Genomic DNA, 19,159 nt, shown 5'->3' on the forward strand with positions numbered 1-19,159 from the left:
TTAATAATGCTGGATTGGGTTTGATTGTTGTTGTTGTTATTGTTGTCATTGATTATGTGTTAAAAGTGAAGGAATCTTGATATTTAATGTTGTAGAAACATATGAATTTGTTGAGATATGAATTGGATTTTGTGGAATTATGAGGAGAGTTATGGTGCTATGTTCTTATGGATTAGATGTTCATGAGGTTGTTGGTGTTGTTGTTGTGATTTGGGATTGATTTGAAGTTCGGATGGGGTGAATTTTATAGAAGAGATGCTATCCGAATTTCGTTAAGTCATTTTTTAATCAAATCTGGAGGTAGGAAAGGTATAGTTGGGACTGAATTATATATGTCACGACCCGACTAGCGGCCATGAAGGGTACCCGGAGCTAACTACCGAGCACCACTCATTCTACTACTCATTATACTTATCCTGCCTTCATTTATTATTCCTGACACCGCTAGCCATGAGGAGGAATCATTTTCACTTTTAAAACATATCTACATTTATATACATAAGCCCTCCGGCTATCAAAATGATATACAAAATTACCACGTAGTCATCACAGGACATCTACTACCCACACCTACGTATCTACGAGCCTCTACTAGAGTAAGACATAAGGACGGGACAGGACCCCGTCGTGCCCAAAATATATACACAAAATGATATATCAAAATGGCACCTCCGGAATAATGGAGTGCTCCTGTAGGTCTGCTGAGTAACTCCTTGGGATCAGCACCTTCTCCCTGTCTACCTGTGGGCATGAACACAGCGTTCGAAAAGAAAGAACGTCAGTACGAAATATGTACTAAGTATGTAAGGCATGAGTAGCAACATAAATAAAGCATGAAGGACAGCATAAGATAAAAGACCAAGTAATACCTTTTGAGATATTCATCATACTTGCTTTACCTTTTCTTAGGAATCGTGGAATGCACATACATATACATATCCTAGTACCGTATATGCTCATACACATTAAACATTATTCGTATTCAGCCACGTAGTGGCTCGACAATATCCGTATTCGGTCACGTAGTGGCTCGACAATATCCGTATTCGGCCACATTGTGGCTCGACAGTATCCGTATTCGGCCACATAGTGGCTCGACAATATCCATATTTGGCCACATAGTGGCTCGACAGTATCACATACATGTCATTCGTACCCGGCCATAATAAGGCTCGGTATATCCCATTATCATCATTGCCATCACTACAGAAGTCTTTTATCAATATCATCTTAAGAGTCTTGGAAGTCGCAATCTCAGGCTTTCCTTAGGAGTAGTACATTTTAGACATTTTAACTGAATTCGTAATAAGGGAATTATGCTTCTATATCCCCTGAAAATCATAATCATTTTCGCTATCATGATCTTCATTACTGTCATGTCTCACTTTTGAAGAAAACGATAACATAAGACAAGACCAACTATCACGAATGTGATGGATACTTATACGGTAAGCTCAATCATCCCATGAGGACATATGGAACTTTAGTCTTTGGGTATCACTAGGAGGGGAATTACCATCGTAATCATTGTCATGAAGAACATTCCTCAAAAATATCATGATGGCCTTAAGAATCATGGAAGCCTAACATTTTAGGAGTAAAGACAATGTGGAACATGAGTGTGGGGTCACAACATAGGAATTACCATTATAAAGATCACTATTATTTATATTGCAAGATTCATGAAAGTTATGTGTCTCTAGTGTTGCTGGGGTTAGGTGCGTTGTGAGTGTCGTATGTAGTTTGACCACTATGGAATCATCACCATTATCATAAAACATATCTCATCTCTGGCTCATAAGAAAACTCTTAATAATCATGGAATGCATGGGAAAAAATTACCACGTAGTCATCATGGGACATCTACTACCCACACGTACATATCTACGAGACTCTACTAGAGTAAGACATAAGGACGGAACTGGACCCCGTCGTGCCCAAAATATATACACAAAATAATATTTCGAAATGGCACCTCCGAAATAATGGAATGCTCCTGTAGGTCTGCTGAGTAACTCCTAGGGATTTGCAACGTCACCCTGTCTACCTGTGGGCCTGAACACAGCTTCCGAAAAGAAAGGACGTTTGTACGAAATATGTACTGAGTATGTAAGGCATGAGTAGTAACATAAATAAAATGTGAATGTCACGCCCCGAACCATGGCCTGGCTGAAACATGGCACTCGGTGCCTGACTGCATGTGACCGAGTGAACCACATGGCTTGCTGAACCATCATGAGGCATACATGAGCGGAAACATAACGTGAAGTGCATGATGAACTTTTATAAGACACAGTAAGTCGTAATATTAAACATAAATACTTGATTAAGTCATGAATGCAGACAATATCATAAATGAGCTAAACCGGCTAACCAACTCTCGAAATCTAACATGACACTTGTATTGTCTATGAAACCTCTAACATGAGCCTGAAAAGCATGTAATATACTTGCTGGGACAAGGGCCCCAACATACCTTTAGATGCAAAACTAGATAAAGAAAGAAGATGCCTAAACCCCGAATGAGATGGGGCTCACCAAAAAGCGGGTACGTGCAAATCCTAATGAGCAGAAGCGTTGTCCTGTAAATCTGTACCTGCATCGTGAAATGCAGGCCCCCGGGCAATAAAAGGGGACGTCAGCACATTGAATGTACAGGTATGTAAAGCAACTGAAAGAAACAACATGGGACATGGAATGACATGATAAAAACTGAAACTGAAAACCTGGACATGAACATGAGCATGAGTACATATATATATGTATATATATATATATATATATATATATAACATAAGTAAAACATGATAAGTAGGGAGAGCATTTCATAAACCGACACATGATATCACCACGTGGATACGTGGAGTCTGGTACCTCGCCGGACCAGCAGAGCCCCTATACCTTGCCAGGGTATAAGGTGGTAACGTGCCTGATGGATCCATTCAGTGTAAAATTAAGGTATCATCCTAACTGGGCGGAGTGATCCTTGTCCTACGGTGGCTACGTAGTTTCAGGCTATCTGAGCCTTCTTGGTAATTCGTGCAACTCCCAAAAACATGAACATAATATAATTGGCTAAGAAGCCCATGATTTTCGTGAATTAACTTGTACTTGTCTTGTAATCATGATTTCACGAAATAACTTGTAAACATGGTTTCATGAAATAACTTGTAAACATGGTTTCATGAAATAACCTGTAAGCAGGGCTTCATGAAATAAATTGTAAATATGGTTTCATGAAATAACTTGTATTTAGTATGTATGTATCTTGTATCATAGCATGAAAGTAATTATATAATATAGTTGCATGAAATCTTGTAGACATGTAGGATATTTATGAAACAATCATTCTTAGTAAAAAACATGCATGCAAGAACCTATGGAATACAAGATATGGGTTTTCATAGATTACAGACGAATTCTCAATAATCATAAAGAAATATTAAGATCTCAATGATGGAATTATAACAATTCATACATAATATAATCATGGACATGGACCTAGGGTTATCATGAGCATGGTGTTGAAACCCTAGTTTTAGTAGAGAATCATAATTTTATGGATTATGAGGCGTGGGGAAGAACAATGATGTTCCCACATGTAGATAGTAACTCTACATACCTTAGTCGCTCTAAAACTTGAATTAAAGACTTGAGCTTTGAAGAAGATTTCCAAAATCTTGAATTCTTGAACCTTGAGATGGGTTTTCTTGAAAACCCTAGTTTTAGAATGATAATTTCTTGTTTAGATTACAAGGATAGGTGTTAGAATTGGGTTGGAATAATTAGAGTAGGCTTACCTTAGTGTTCTTGATGATGGGAGAGGGTAGGAAGTCGTTCTAGGGCTTGAAGGAATGAAAAATAATGATTTGAACTGATATGGACGAATATATACTGTTCTGGAAAACTTATTTTTTCGGCCTAGTTAAATACTGGTCGTATTTTGAAATACGGACAGCACTGCCTCTCTTCAGTAAAATGGCCATAACACTTTGTACAGATGTCCGTTTGACCCCTATAATATACCGTTGGAAAGGTATTTCAAAGCTCTACAACTTCCATGAAGGAAGTTTTCCCAAATTCCAAATAAGTTTTGAAATACAGGCCATATTTTGAAATACGTTCCGTATTTAACCATTTGACATCAAATTGCCAAATTCCAGAATGCTCAGAAATCCTTGGTTCCAGTTTATGATTTCATTTACGGCCCGAAAACTGAAATACAGTCACTGTTCATGGGCGTAAACTCCCATCCTACAACGGAACAGGGAAATTCCAATTCCCGCATTCTTTATCTGATTTATAAGTCTAGGATCATTGTTAAAGCTTACGTTAAAGTACGAGGTGTTACAATATCTCCCCCTTAGGATCATTCGTCCTCGAATGATGGGTCATGGTTAAGAATATGGCTGAGCATGGCTTGAATACATAAACGTAAAGAAAACATGACATGAGACATGAAATGATGTGATTACATGAAAACATAGATACTTCTGGCATGAGACAGGAAACATGAGCGCTGGATACATGACATGAGCATGAAACATGAGACATAACATGACATAGGCTATGGAAAGTTACCTTGAAGGTTCTCTGCTTGCTGTTCAAACAAAAATGGGTACTTGGATTTCATATCCTCCTCGGCTTCCCATGTAGCTTCCTCAACCTTCTGACTCCTCCACAGGACTTTCACTAAGGCTACTTCCTTAGTCCTCAACTTGCGAACCTGACGGTCAAGAATGGCTACAGGGATCTCCTCATAAGTCAACCCATCCTTAACTGTTATAGTATCAGCAGGAACAACCAACGACATGTCTCCTACACACATCCTCAACATGGACACATGAAACACGGGATGTACGGCAGCCAAATCTTGTGGCAACTCAAGTTCATAAGCTACTAGACCGACCTTTCGTAGAATTCTGTAAGGTCCAATATATCTGGGACTGAGCTTCCCTTTCTTGCCAAATCTCATAACACCCTTCATGGGTGAGACTTTAAGGAACACCCAATCATCAACTGAAAATTCTAAGTCCGTTCGCCTCACATCTGTGTAAGACTTCTGGTGACTCTGAGGCGTTTTCAAACGCTCTTGTATTAACTTGACTTTCTCCATAGCTTGGTAAACCAAATCTGGTCCTAACAACTCTACTTCAGCAACTTTGAACCAACCAATTGGTGATCTATACCTTCGCCCATAGAGAGCTTCAAACGGTGCCATCCCAATGCTAGCATGATAACTATTATTATAGGAAAACTCGATAAGAGGCAAGTGATCATCCCAATTACCTTTGAAATCCAAGACACATGCTCTCAACATGTCCTCCAGAGTCTGAATAGTACGCTCTGCCTGGCCATTTGTCTGCGGATGAAAAGCTGTGCTAAGGTTCACCTTGGTACCCAATCCTTTCTGAAACGATTTCCAGAAGTTCGCTATAAACTAAGCACCATGATATAAAATAATGGACACTGGTGTCCCATGCAATCTGACAATCTCATTAACATACAACTTGGCATAATCTTCTGCTGAATCTGTGGTCTTGACTGGTAAAAAGTGCGCCGACTTAGTAAGCCTGTCAACGATCACCCAAATAGAGTCATGTCTCCTGGCTGAGCGAGGTAGACCTGATACAAAATCCATATTGATCATTTCCCATTTCCAGACAGGAATGTCAATATTCTAAGCCAAGCCACCAGGCCTCTGGTGTTCGGCTTTCACTTGCTGACAATTCAGACACTTAGCTACATAAACCGCCACATTCTTCTTCATATCGTTCCACCAGTAAATCTCCTTAAGATCATGATACATCTTAGTGGAACCTGGGTGAATGGAATACCTGGAATTGTGAGCTTCTAACATGATTCACTCTCTGAGCCCATCTACATCTGGAACACACAGTCTACCTCGGTACCTCAAGGTACCATCATCTCCCCCTTTTTCGAAAGTCGTCGTCTTATCCTTGTGAATCCCCTCTTCCAGTTGCAACAAGTAAGGATCATTAAACTGTTTCTCCTTGACTTCAATGACTAAAGAGGAAAGAGCCTTATTCTGAACAACCACACCACCATCCTCGGAGTCCAAAAGTCGAACTCCAAGATTGGACAAATGGTGAACTTCCTCTGTCATAACTCTCTTATTTAGGTCCACATGGGCTAAACTTCCCATGGAACGTCGACTAAGAGCATCAGCTACAACATTCGCTTTCCCTGGATGATAAAGAATATCCACATTGCAATCCTTAAGCAATTCAAGCCATCTCCTTTGCCTAAGATTCAGCTCCCTTTTCTTGAAGATATATTGCAGGCTTTTATGATTTGTGAAAATATCAACATGCACTCCATACAAATAATGACGCCATATCTTAAGTGCAAAAACTATAGCTGCTAACTCTAGGTCATGAGTCGGATAATTCTTCTCGTGAACCTTGAGCTGACGAGATGCATAAGCCACAACCTTACCATGCCGCATTAAGACACATCCGAGACCAACTCCCGAAGCATCACAATAAACCACGAACCCTTCAGTTCCCTCTGGCAGCGTCAAAACATGAGCAGAAGTCAATCGCTTCTTCAGCTCTTCAAAGCTTCGCTCATAAGCATCTGACCATTGGAACTTAACTTTCTTCTGTGTCAACTTAGTCAACGGAGCAGTGATAGAAGAAAATCCTTCTACGAAGCGTCGATAATATCCTGCCAGACCCAAGAAACTTCTTATATCAGAAACTGAGGTGGGTCTGGGCCAACTCCTTATGGCATCAATCTTCTGAGAATCAACTTTAACACCTTCACCTGAGATCACATGACCTAAAAATGCCACTGACTTAAGCCAAAACTCACACTTTGACAATTTTCCAAAAAGTTCGCGATCTTTAAGAGTCTGTAACACTATTCTAAGATGTTCTGCATGATCAGTCTCATTACGGGAATACACTAAAATATCATCAATGAAGATAATGACGAATAAATCGAGATAAGGCTTGAAGACCCTGTTCATAAGATCCATGAAAGCAGCTGGCACATTTGACAACCCAAATGACATAACAAGAAATTCAAAATGGCCATAACGGGTTCTTAAAGCGGTCTTCGGAATATCAACTTCCTTAACCTTTAACTGATGATAGCCTGATCTGAGGTCAATCTTGGAATAACATTAGGCACCCTGTAGTTGGTCAAATAAGTCGTCTATTCTAGGAAGAGGGTACCTGTTCTTAATGGTGACCTTGTTCAGCTGACGGTAGTCTATACACATACGTAAGGAACCATCCTTCTTTCGGACAAATAAGATTGGCGCACCCCAAGGCAAAACACTGGGCCTAATAAATCCCTTATCAAGAAGATCCTTCAACTGGGCTTTTAACTCTTTTAACTCTGCTGGAGCCATTCTGTATGGCGGAATAGATATCGGCTGAGTATCGGGAAGTAGATCAATTCAAAATTCAATCTCCCTGTCAGGAGGGACTCCTAGAAGATCTTCGGGAAAGACCTCTGGAAATTCGTTTACAACTGGGACGGACTGGAGAGTGGGAGTCTGGGAATTTGAATCCTTTACTCGAACTAGGTGGTAGATATAACCTTTGGAAATCATTTTTCTGGCTTTTAGGTAAGAAATAAATCTACCCCTGGGTACTACTGAATTATCCTCCCATTCTATGACTGGCTCGTTAGGAAACTCGAATCTTACTACCTTAGTTCTACAACATACTGTGGCATAACATGAAACTAACCAGTCCATACCCATGATCACATCAATGTATACCATTTCTAATTCGGCTAAATCATCTATGGTTCTGCGGTGATAGACTAAAACTGGGCAACCCCTATAAATACGTCTAGCTATGACTGACTCCCCAAGTGGGGTGGACACCTCAAAGGGTTCATACAATTTTTCAAGGTCAATACCAAATTTCTTAGCAACAAAAGGGGTTACATAAGATAGGGTGGATCCCGGGTCAATAAGGGCATATACTTCAAAAGTGAAAACTGTGAGTGTACCTGTGACAACATCTGCTCTAGCCTCTGTATCGTGACAACCTGTCAATGCATACAAACGGTTCTGACCACCGCCTGTATTGCCGGACCTTGCCATTCCACGCCCTTGTTGGGCCTGATTGTGACGAGGAGCTGCTGAATTTATGGACTGCGTCACATTACCTCCAGTACCCTGTCTGGCTGATGGATAGTCTTTCTGGAAATGGCCCTTCTGACCACATCTAAAACAAGCATCAGTGCCCACACGACACTCACCTGAGTGTCTCCTGTTACACTTGCCGCATATCGGATGAGTATAAGTCGACTCACCCACACTAGTCTGAGAGTAAGAATTTGATGGCCTGAAATTCTGCCTCTTATCATTACTGAATTTGGGGAGTGGGGCACTTGCTGTGGACGGAGCAGGTCCTGCTAACCTGTTCTTAAAGAATTTCCTGTTTCCGTTCCCGCTGAACTGTCTGGTAGACTTGACTCTCTTGTTGAACTCCTTGTCTTTCTCTTTCTGCAAGGCTTCCTCCTCTTTTAGCCTTGTCTCATTGCCCTGTACGAAAGCAACCATCTTGGAGATAGTCATTCCCCTATTCTGTGCAACAATGTTGGCCCCATCATACAAATGGGAATCAAGTCCTCCAAAAAACCTCCTCACTCTTGCCCTCATATCCGGTACCATATGTGGAGCATGCTTAGCCAGACTGACAAATTCCAAATAGTAGTCCTGAACTGACCTGCCATTTTGCTTAAGCTTCAGAAATTGCTCAGCCTTAGCCTCTCTGACTTCTATTGGCATGAAGTGGTCCAGGAATGCACTTGTGAATTCATCCCATGTAACGTCAGGTGCATCCTCACCTTGGGATAATTCCTAAGATTCATACTAAGTGTTAGTAATGCCCTGTAGCTGATGATCTCCAAAAGTAGCCGCTTCGGTTTCTGTAACTGTCATAATCCTGAAGATCTTTTGGAGAGCATCAATGTGGTCCTGAGGGTCCTTATCTTTCTTTGTCCCCGTAAAGACTGTGGGTTTCATCCTGAGAATGTCCTAAGTCTTAGAAGACTCCCCATTACCTCTTGAACCCGACCTAGATTCTGGACATTGGGCCTGAGCTGCTACCAGTTGTGTGAGCATATTGATAGCATTCCTATCCCCATCTGAATCACTAGGAGGTGTAACTGTACGAGCGGTTGGGGCTGCTGTCTGAGTCGGAACGGTTTCTTTGCGGGTTGCTTCCGCAGTAGCCCCTTGGCTGGTGGCTGTAGCCTTTCTGGTGTATTTCCTTTTCGCAGGAATTTTCTGAAAATACGTAGACGCACGAATTAGAAAGACATCCTAAAAGTATTGCTCTAACTGCACGATCTAGAATATGAAAGAATTTAGACAATCCTGAATGTCTTGGTGGTCAACTATTTATATGCATGGGGCCCTCACACATATAAAAGTGACCCCACTGGACACGGTTTCATAGACTCCCTAAAGACACTTGAACCTAGGCTCTGATACCAAGCTTTGTCATGCCCCGAACCATGGCCTCGGCGAAACATGGCACTCAGTGCCTGACTGCATGTGAGCGAGTGAACCACATGGCTTGCTGAACCATCATGAGGCATACATGAGCGGAAACATAACGTGAAGTTCATGATGAACTTTTATAAGAACACAGTAAGTCGTAATATTAAACATAAATACTTGATTAAGTCATCAATGCAGACAATATCATAAATGAGCTAAACCGGCTAACCAACTCTAGAAATCTAACATGACACTTGTATTGTCTATGAAACCTCTAACATGAGCCTGAAAAGCATGTAACATACTTGCTGGGACAAGGGCCCCAACATACCTTTAGATGCAAAACTAGATAAAGAAAGAAGATGCCTAAACCCCGAATGAGATGGGGCCCACCAAAAAGCGGGTACGTGCAAATCCTAATGAGCAGAAGCATCGTCCTGTAAATCTGTGCCCGGGCAATAAAAGGGGACGTCAGCACATTGAATGTACTGGTATGTAAAGCAACTGAAACTACGTGGGTACGTGGAGTCTGGTACCTCGCCGGACCAGCAGAGCCCTTATACCTTGCCAGGGTATAAGGTGGTAATGTGCCTGATGGATCCATTCAGTGTAAAATTAAGGTATCGTCCTAACTGGACGGAGCGATCCTTGTCCTACGGTGGCTACGTAGTTTCAGGCTATCTGAGCCTTCTCGGTAATTCGTGCAACTCCCAAAAACATAAACATAATATAATTGGCTAAGAAGCCCATGATTTTCGTGAATTAACTTGTACTTGTCTTGTAATCATTATTTCACGAAATAACTTGTAAACATGGTTTCATGAAATAACTTGTAAACATGGTTTCATGAAATAACGTGTAAGCGTGGCTTCATGAAATAACTTGTAAATATGGTTTCATGAAATAACCTGTATTTAGTACGTATGTATCTTGTATCATAGCATGAAAGTAATTATATAATACAGTTGCATGAAATCTTGTAGACATGTAGGATATTCATGAAACAATCATTTTTAGTCAAAAACATGCATGCAAGAACCCATGGAATACAAGATATGGGTTTTCATAGATTACAGACGGATTCTCAATAATCATAAAGAAATATTAAGAACTCAATGATGAAATTATAACAATTCATACATAATATAATCATGGACATGAACTTAGGGTTATCATGAGCATGGTGTTGAAACCCTGGTTTTAGTAGAGAATCATAATTTTATGGATTATGAGGCGTGGGGAAGAACAATGATGTTCCCACACGTAGATAGTAACTCTACACACCTTAGTCGCTCCAAGACTTGAATTAAAGACTTGAGCTTTGAAGAAGATTTCCAAAATCTTGAATTCTTGAACCTTGAGAAGGGTTTTCTTGAAAACCCTAGTTTTAGAATGATAATTTCTTGTTTAGATTACAAGGATAGGTGTTAGAATTGAGTTGGAATAATTAGAGTAGGATTACGTTGGTGTTCTTGATGATGGGAGAGGGTAGGAAGTCGTTCTAGGGCTTGAAGGAATGAAAAATAATGATTTGAACTGATATGGACGAATATATACTGTTCTGGAAAAATAAATTTTTTGGCCTAGTTAAATACTGGCCGTATTTCAAAATACGGACCGTATTTTGAAATACTGGCCATATTTTGAAATACGGACAGCACTGCCTCTCTTCAGTAAAATGACCATAACTCTTTGCACAGATGTCCATTTGACCCCCTAAAAGACCAAGTAATACCTTTTGAGATATTCATACTTGCTTTACCTTTTCTTAGGAATCGTGGAATGCACATGCATATACATATCCTAGTACCGTATCTGCTCATACACATTAAACATTATCCGTATTCGGCCACGTAGTGGCTCGACAGTATCCGTATTCAGCCACATAGTGGCTCGATAGTATCCGTATTTGGCCACATAGTGGCTTGACAGTATCACATACATGTCATCCGTACCCGGCCATAATAAGGCTCGGTATATCCCATTATCATCATTTCCATCACTGCGGAAGTCTTTTATCAATATCATCTTAAGAGTCTTGGAAGTCGCAAACTCTGGCTTTTCTTAGGAGTAGTACATTTCAGACATTTTAACTGAATTCGTAATAAGGGAATTATGCTACTATATCCCCTGGAAATCACAATCATTTTCGCTATCATGATCTTCATTACTGTCATGTCTCACTTTTGAAGAAAACTATAACATAGACAAGACCAACTATCACGAATGTGATGGAGACTCATACGGTAAGCTCAATCATCCCATGAGGATATGTGGAACTTTAGTCTTTAGGTATCACTGGGAGGGGAATTACCAACGTAATCGTTGTCATGAAGAACATTCCTCAACATTATTATGATGGCCTTAAGAATCATGGAAGCCTAACAGTTTAGGAGTAAGGACAATGTGGAACACAAGCGTGGGGTCACAACATAGGAATTACCATTATAAAGATCATTATTATTTATATAGAAAGATTCATGAAAGTTATGGGTCTCTAGTGTTGCTAGGCTTAGGTGCGTTGTGAGTGTCGTATGTAGTTTGACCACTATGGAATCATCACCATTATCATAGAACATATCTCATCTCTGGCTCATAAGAAAACTCTTAATAATCATGGAATGCATGGGAGATACAATACAGGGGTCATGTCTTAGGAAGGAAAAAAGGGGCTAGCATCATAAGGTGGGTCTAGCAATAATGAATAACATCAAGGAGTCGTACAAGGATCATTAGCTTCGTAGAATGTCATGTCATATTCGTAGCATGAATTTCGTGAAGATATCGTATCATATGCTTTAGAATCTCTAGACTTAGGCTCATCGTTACCATTATCGTATTCATAACATATCCCTTATTCCTTTATCTCATAAGAAGCTCTGCATAACGTTGACTCATATATTCTGGAATGTAAGAAAGTCATGGAGAGATAAGGTAAGTCATGTCATAACAATCATGCCTTAGAAAGAAGGGACTAGCCTTACATACCTTTTTGTTTAGGTACTTTATCACTTGAACGTTCCCCTCCAATATTCACGTTCGTACCTTCAAGAGAGTTCGTACTAATATTAGATAATCGATAACATATACATGTTTAAACTAAGGCTAGAGAAAATTGGGCAGCATCTTCTTTGTTTATACAACGTTCTCCATATCATATGTCAACTCCCAAACATCAATAACAATATTCATAATATCATACTCAACAATCTTTGTCAATCATACATTATTCAATTCTCCTACTTCCCTTTCGAGGGCATCCATAACCATGGTCATAATACAATATTACATTCATCCTCATATAATGTTCCTCCCATGTCCTTAATATCATTTATAACATATTTATAATCACATCATATAAAAAACCATGACTCATACTAATCTATTACTCACAAATACCACTATTCTCATATTTGTAACCCATCTTCTGCCTCCTTCCATAATCCAAGTCTTTCAACCCCCCAATAGTCTAAATAACATGGAAGAATCATAAAGCCTACCTTTGATTGGGTAGGAGCAAGTTTGGATGAAATTACTTCACTTGAGGAAAGACTCTAGCTTCAATCCAAAGAAATTCTTGACTTCCAGCAATCCTAAAGAGCTTCCTTGCAATTGATTTCCTTGGATTAATGATATTGATCTTTGATTTGCCTTGGATTTATGTAAATGGAGTGTGGAGAAGGCTCTAGAGGTGTGGAGAGGGTTTTTGGGAGTGTTTGGGGTCTGTGGTTGAAGAAAAATGAAAAAAAAAAACGAAGTGGGCCAAATATATGTAACTTTGAACTTTTCCACCGACAGCAACTTACGGTTGACATACGGTTCGTATGTCATACTTACGGTCCGTATGTCTGACCGTATGTTGGCCAAAATTCTGCACAACTCTCTGATGTTGTTTTACGCCTCTCAAACATGACAGACGGTCCGTATGTCACTTTTACGGTCCGTATGTTGGGCCGTACCTCTGCCCAGTCAACAAAGTTTCACAAAAAGTACTTTCTTCGATTATCTTAGCCTCGGAACCTTTAGGGTACATGCTTAATGATTGTCAAACGTCTTTCTTTAACCTGATAGGGGTATCATAGCCTCTTTGGACTTACATTAGTTTGCTTACAACGTAATCGACACGGAAATTCTCAAGGTGTAGCAATATATATACGTTTTGATTACAGATTCGCAAGTTCGAAAAGCTGACATTAAGTTTAAAAAGCGACAAGGTATGTTAAGGCTATCCCTTTCTTTCATTTTGGCATGATCCTTATCATATGAACGAACACAGTGAGCAAGCGAGTTCCAAAGACTCTATTCTTAGATAGTGTAAAGATATTTGTATCCTTGACCTCCTATGTTTTATGTCCATAACTCCCAAAGACTTTTACGAGTCTTACATGCATTTATATATATTATATTATATATGGATCGGGCCATACATTCCTCGGCACTATTATATTATATATGGATCGGGTCGTACGCTCCTCGGCACAATTATATTATATATGGATCGGCCGTACGTTCCTCGACACTATTATATTATATATGGATCGGGTTGTACGTTCCACAGCACTATCAGTTATAATATAATCTATGCCAATTATACGCCACAGAGTCAGTTTCAGTCATATAGAGTTACGTAGATAGTCTCAGATGTTAGCCACAGATGCATTCAAATATTGAGGCTGGTTTTCATGATTCATCTGTACTTGATGTTCTTATGCTTTACATATTTAGTATATTTTTCATACTGACCCCCTTTCTTCGGGGGCTGCGTTTCATGCCCGCAGGTACAGACACTCAGTTTGGTGATCCTACAGCCAAGGACTTCTGCTCAGCTGCTTGGAGAGCTCCATTGTTCCGGAGCTTGAGTCATTTTGGTACAGATCCTTTGATATAGACTTATGCATATCCAGGGATACGGCGGGGCCCTGTCCCATCATATTTTACTATTATACTCTTATAGGTCTGTAGACGTGTGGATTGTATATATGTTTTGGTCAGCTATATCGACGTAGTTCATTTTGGATATTCCTGTACATTGTGGCAACCTTGTCGGCTTGCATATTTTGTTATGTTTTGGTTAGCTGTGACTCCTTAGAAGACAGGTTCTGTCACGACCGGACTAGGGCCGCGACGAGCACCCGGTGCTACCCCACCCGGGCACCCCTTTAACATACTTTCACATAACATCTAGGTGAGCCATAAATCAAATCATGCATTCTAGTCATCAATCATACTAGTCCCAATTGGACGACAACATTTCTTATATCATCATTGGCATCTATGCCACATCAATGTACATGGGCCGACAAGGCCAAAAAAATGACATACAAAAATATGGGCCGACAAGGCCAAACACATCTAACCACATACACATGTCTACGAGCCTCTAAGAAGGTTATAACATATCACATGAGCGGGACAGGACCCCGCTATGCCCATAGTTATGTACACAAAATAATCTATACCAAAAGTTGTAGCTCCGACTGAAATGGAGCTCCGCTATGTAGTCTCCGAAAATATAGCTATGGATCAATCATGTCTCCCTGTGCACCTGCGGGCATGACGTAGCGTCCACAAACAAAAGGACGTCAGTACGAAGAATGTACTGAGTATGTAAAGCATGATTAATATCAGTATGAAAGCTTAAGATTCAACATATGAGATAGCATAGCATGGGAGATAATAATATCGTCGTCATAGCACTTACTTGCTTTCCACAAGGACATTCCATTTCTATTGCGTATCCGTGTACTTACATCCATATCGTATTTATTTACCTTCACATTCATTTTTATAACATATTCATACTCATATTGATGTCATATACACACACACACACACACACACACACACACACATATATATATATATATATATATATATATATATATATATATATATAGCTATAGCGTGCCCGCCCATGAAGGTTTGGTGTTTCATACATACTTGGCCAACGAAGGCTCAAGGTCATACATACCTGGCCCTACCAAGGCATGAGGGTTATCCGTACCATCTGCAGAAGTGCGCGCGCGTTTCATAGTCATATAATACTCTATACATATTCATATACATATATTCTTACCCGGCGTCATAAGCTCGGGGTCTTATTATAGCCCTTCATAGGCACACACACATATAATAGCTCATAAGCATCTTTAGCATCATTTTATTCCCATCATCATTACTATCATTGTCATTATCGTTACACCTACCCTATAGGCTTACTCGTCATACGAGGAACTTAGTACAATCGTAGCACATCGAGCATCAGGAGCTTTCTAGCTCAGAGAATCAAATAGTTTGAAGGGAATCATAGTCTTATAGGAGATTTAGACGTTTGGCCAAAGAACTATGCCTTATGAAAGAAGGGTTAGCCTTACATAGCTTTTCATTCGACTATATAACACTTGCACGTTCCCTTCCACGCTTGCGTTTATACCTTCATCAAGGTCATACTATCGTTAGAATTGACAACTAGCACGAATGGCTAAAGCTAGGGAAAATCGGACAGCTTCTCCTTTACTTATACAACATTCCTCCATATCATAATTCAACTCCCAAACGTCAACAATACATTTACAATATCATAACAATAGCCTTTAGTCTTCTACATTATCCATATTCTCAATTCTCTTCCAATTTTCCATATTCAAGACCATAACACACGATTTCTTCCATTCACATACAATGCCTATTTCATGATCTTAACGTCATTTATAACCCATACATGTCAACACAACAACAATCATGATTCAATTCAAACTACTTCTCAAAACGTCACAATTCATCTTTCATGACCCATTTTGCTATACTCTTCTAAAATCCAAGCATTTCAACTTCCAAATACCTTAAACAACATATAAATACCATAAAGCTTACCTTAGATGTTGTAGGAACAAGCCTTAGTCGAAATACTCCACTTGAGCAAAAACCCTAGTCTTTCTCCATTTGGATTTCTTGACTTGAATGATCTTTAATGGGTTTGCTTACACTTGATTCACTTGTTTTGTGTTGTTGATCACTAAAAACCCTTGAAAACTTGTGGAATATATGTAGAGAGATGTTTTAGAGAGAAGGGGTGTCAAGAAGAAATGAAATGAAATAACCTTGGTCCCTTACATTTATTGGACAAAATCTGTCCCGACCAAACATACGGACCAACATACGGTCCGTACAAATTGTACAGGCCGTATGTTTGGTCGTACAATTGGTCCATAGAGTTTGGCCAATCTGGGTTGATTATACGGTCCCAAACATACGGACCGTATAAATTATACGGCCAGTATGTTTGGCCGTATAATCCCCAGTGATCCCGAAGTTCGTTTCGTCGTCTCGTTTGATCTCCATTCCTTATGGAACCTTCTTAACACTTGTTCAACACTTCAATACCAATCCAAGGGACGTTATCACTCTTCTCCAAGACATCATTAAGCCCTTAATAACTCGTTACTCGTAATTCCTTTCCGATACTTATCAACTACTTTGCCTTCTCTTGGCAATCCTCTTCCCCCATCTCTAACATCTTTGAACTCTCATCTAGAATCATCGAATGTCATCGCTCGCCCATGAAAACATTGTATACTCATACTCCTCACTAGTTCATTCACTTGGGTACCAACGGAAGATTTTCTGAGGTGTAACATTCTCCCCCCCTTAAGAACATTCGTCCTGGAATGTTAAAGTCTTCGGGGATTCTATAAAAATTTCGCCGGAGTTTCCTCTGTAATATGGCACTACCATCCTGTCACAATAGCCCACAATAACAATGCCTCACAGGGAAACAACATAATAGCAATAGAATTTGGCCACACATGACCCAAAAGCATAAAAGCAAAACATACATACCTTATGATCTTGACGCCTCATCTTGGATCCCTTCCAAGGGCTGAAATAATTGCGGGTATCTGGATCGCATGCTTTCTTCCGCTTCCCACGTCATTTCCTCTCGTTTGCTGCTTCTCCATAGAGCCTTAACTGAGGCCACCTCTTCGTTTCTAAGCCTCCGTACTTGCCTGTCTAGTATGGCAATAGGTACTACTTCATAAGTCAATTTCTCTGTCACTCGCACATCATTTACTGGGATGATCCTGGTAGGATCTCCAATACATTTCTGGAGCATCGAGACATGGAAAACTGGATGAACTGACTCCAAATCGGGAGGTAGATCTAGCTCATAGGCCACCTTGCCTATCTTGCGCACAATCTCATAAGGCCCAATATACCGGGGACTAAGCTTCCCTTTTTTGCCAAACCTCATAACGCCCTTCATTTGCAACACTTTTAAGAATACCCAATCCTTAACTTGGAACTCTAAGTCTCTTCGACGATTATCTGCATAGGACTTCTCACGACTTTGAGCCGCTAACAACCGATCTTGTATGAGCTTGACTTTCTCTATGGCTTGCTGGACCAAGTTTGGCCCTATCAACTGAGCCTCTCCTATTTCAAACCACCCAATTAGGGATCTACATTTTCGCCCATATAAAGCCTCATACGGTGCCATTTGAATGCTAGAATGATAACTATTATTGTAAGCAAATTAAATGAGTGGCAAATGATCATCCCAACTACCTCCAAAATCTATCATACATGCCCGTAACATATCTTCAAGAGTCTGAATAGTATGTTCGGCTTGTCCATCGGTCTGTGGATGAAATGCCGTGCTAAGGCTCACTTGGGTCCCTAAACCCGCTTGAAAAGACTCCCAAAATTTAGTTGTAAACTGAGTTCTTCTGTCTGAGATAATCGATATTGGAACACCATGGAGCTGCACTATCTCTTTAACATAAAGCCTTGCATAATCTTCTGGCACATACGTCGTTCTGACTGGTAAGAAAGGAGCAGACTTAGTGAGTCTATCAACAATCACCCATATAGAATCATACTTACGTCGAGAATGGGGTAAGCCTGTAATAAAATCCATGTTAATCACTTCCCACTAACAAGTTGGGATTTCTATAGCTTGCAACAATCCGCCCGGCTTTTGGTGCTCGATTTTCACTTGTTGGCAATTAGGACATTGAGGCACAAATTCTGCTACATCTTTCTTCATCCCATTCCACCAATATATAGACTTGAGATCATGATACATTTTCGTCGCTCCGGGGTGGATAGAATAACGGGAACAATGGGCTTCTCTCAATATTTGGTGGCGTAGCCCCGCCACATCGGGAACACATAATCTGCCTCGACATCGAAGGACTCCATCTCCTGAAATATCAAATGATGACCCCTCTTTCTGGGGGAGTGTATCTCTTTACTGCATTAGCATGGGATCTTCGTATTGCCGCTTTTTCACCTCCGCGACTAGCGAACAACTCTCGAGTTCGAAGAACTCCAAGGACAATACGCAAATGATCCGCATGTTCTGCCTCGGATCTAGAATACACCAAGATATAATCGATGAATACAATCACGAACAAATCCAGAAAGGGCATGAATACATCGTTCATCTAGTCCATGAACACTGTCGGCGCATTGGTTTGCCCAAATGACATTCCTCGGAACTCAAAATGGTCGTATCTCATTCTGAAGGCTGTCTTAGGGATATCTTTCTCCCTAACTCTCACTTGGTGTACCCGGACCTCAAATCGATCTTTGAAAACCATTTGGCACCTTGCAACTGATCAAATAAATCATCAATCCTCGGAAGAGGATTTTTGTTCTTAATCG

This window comes from Lycium barbarum, chromosome 11 (genome assembly GCF_019175385.1).
Source record: "Lycium barbarum isolate Lr01 chromosome 11, ASM1917538v2, whole genome shotgun sequence".
Lineage (NCBI taxonomy): Eukaryota > Viridiplantae > Streptophyta > Magnoliopsida > Solanales > Solanaceae > Lycium > Lycium barbarum.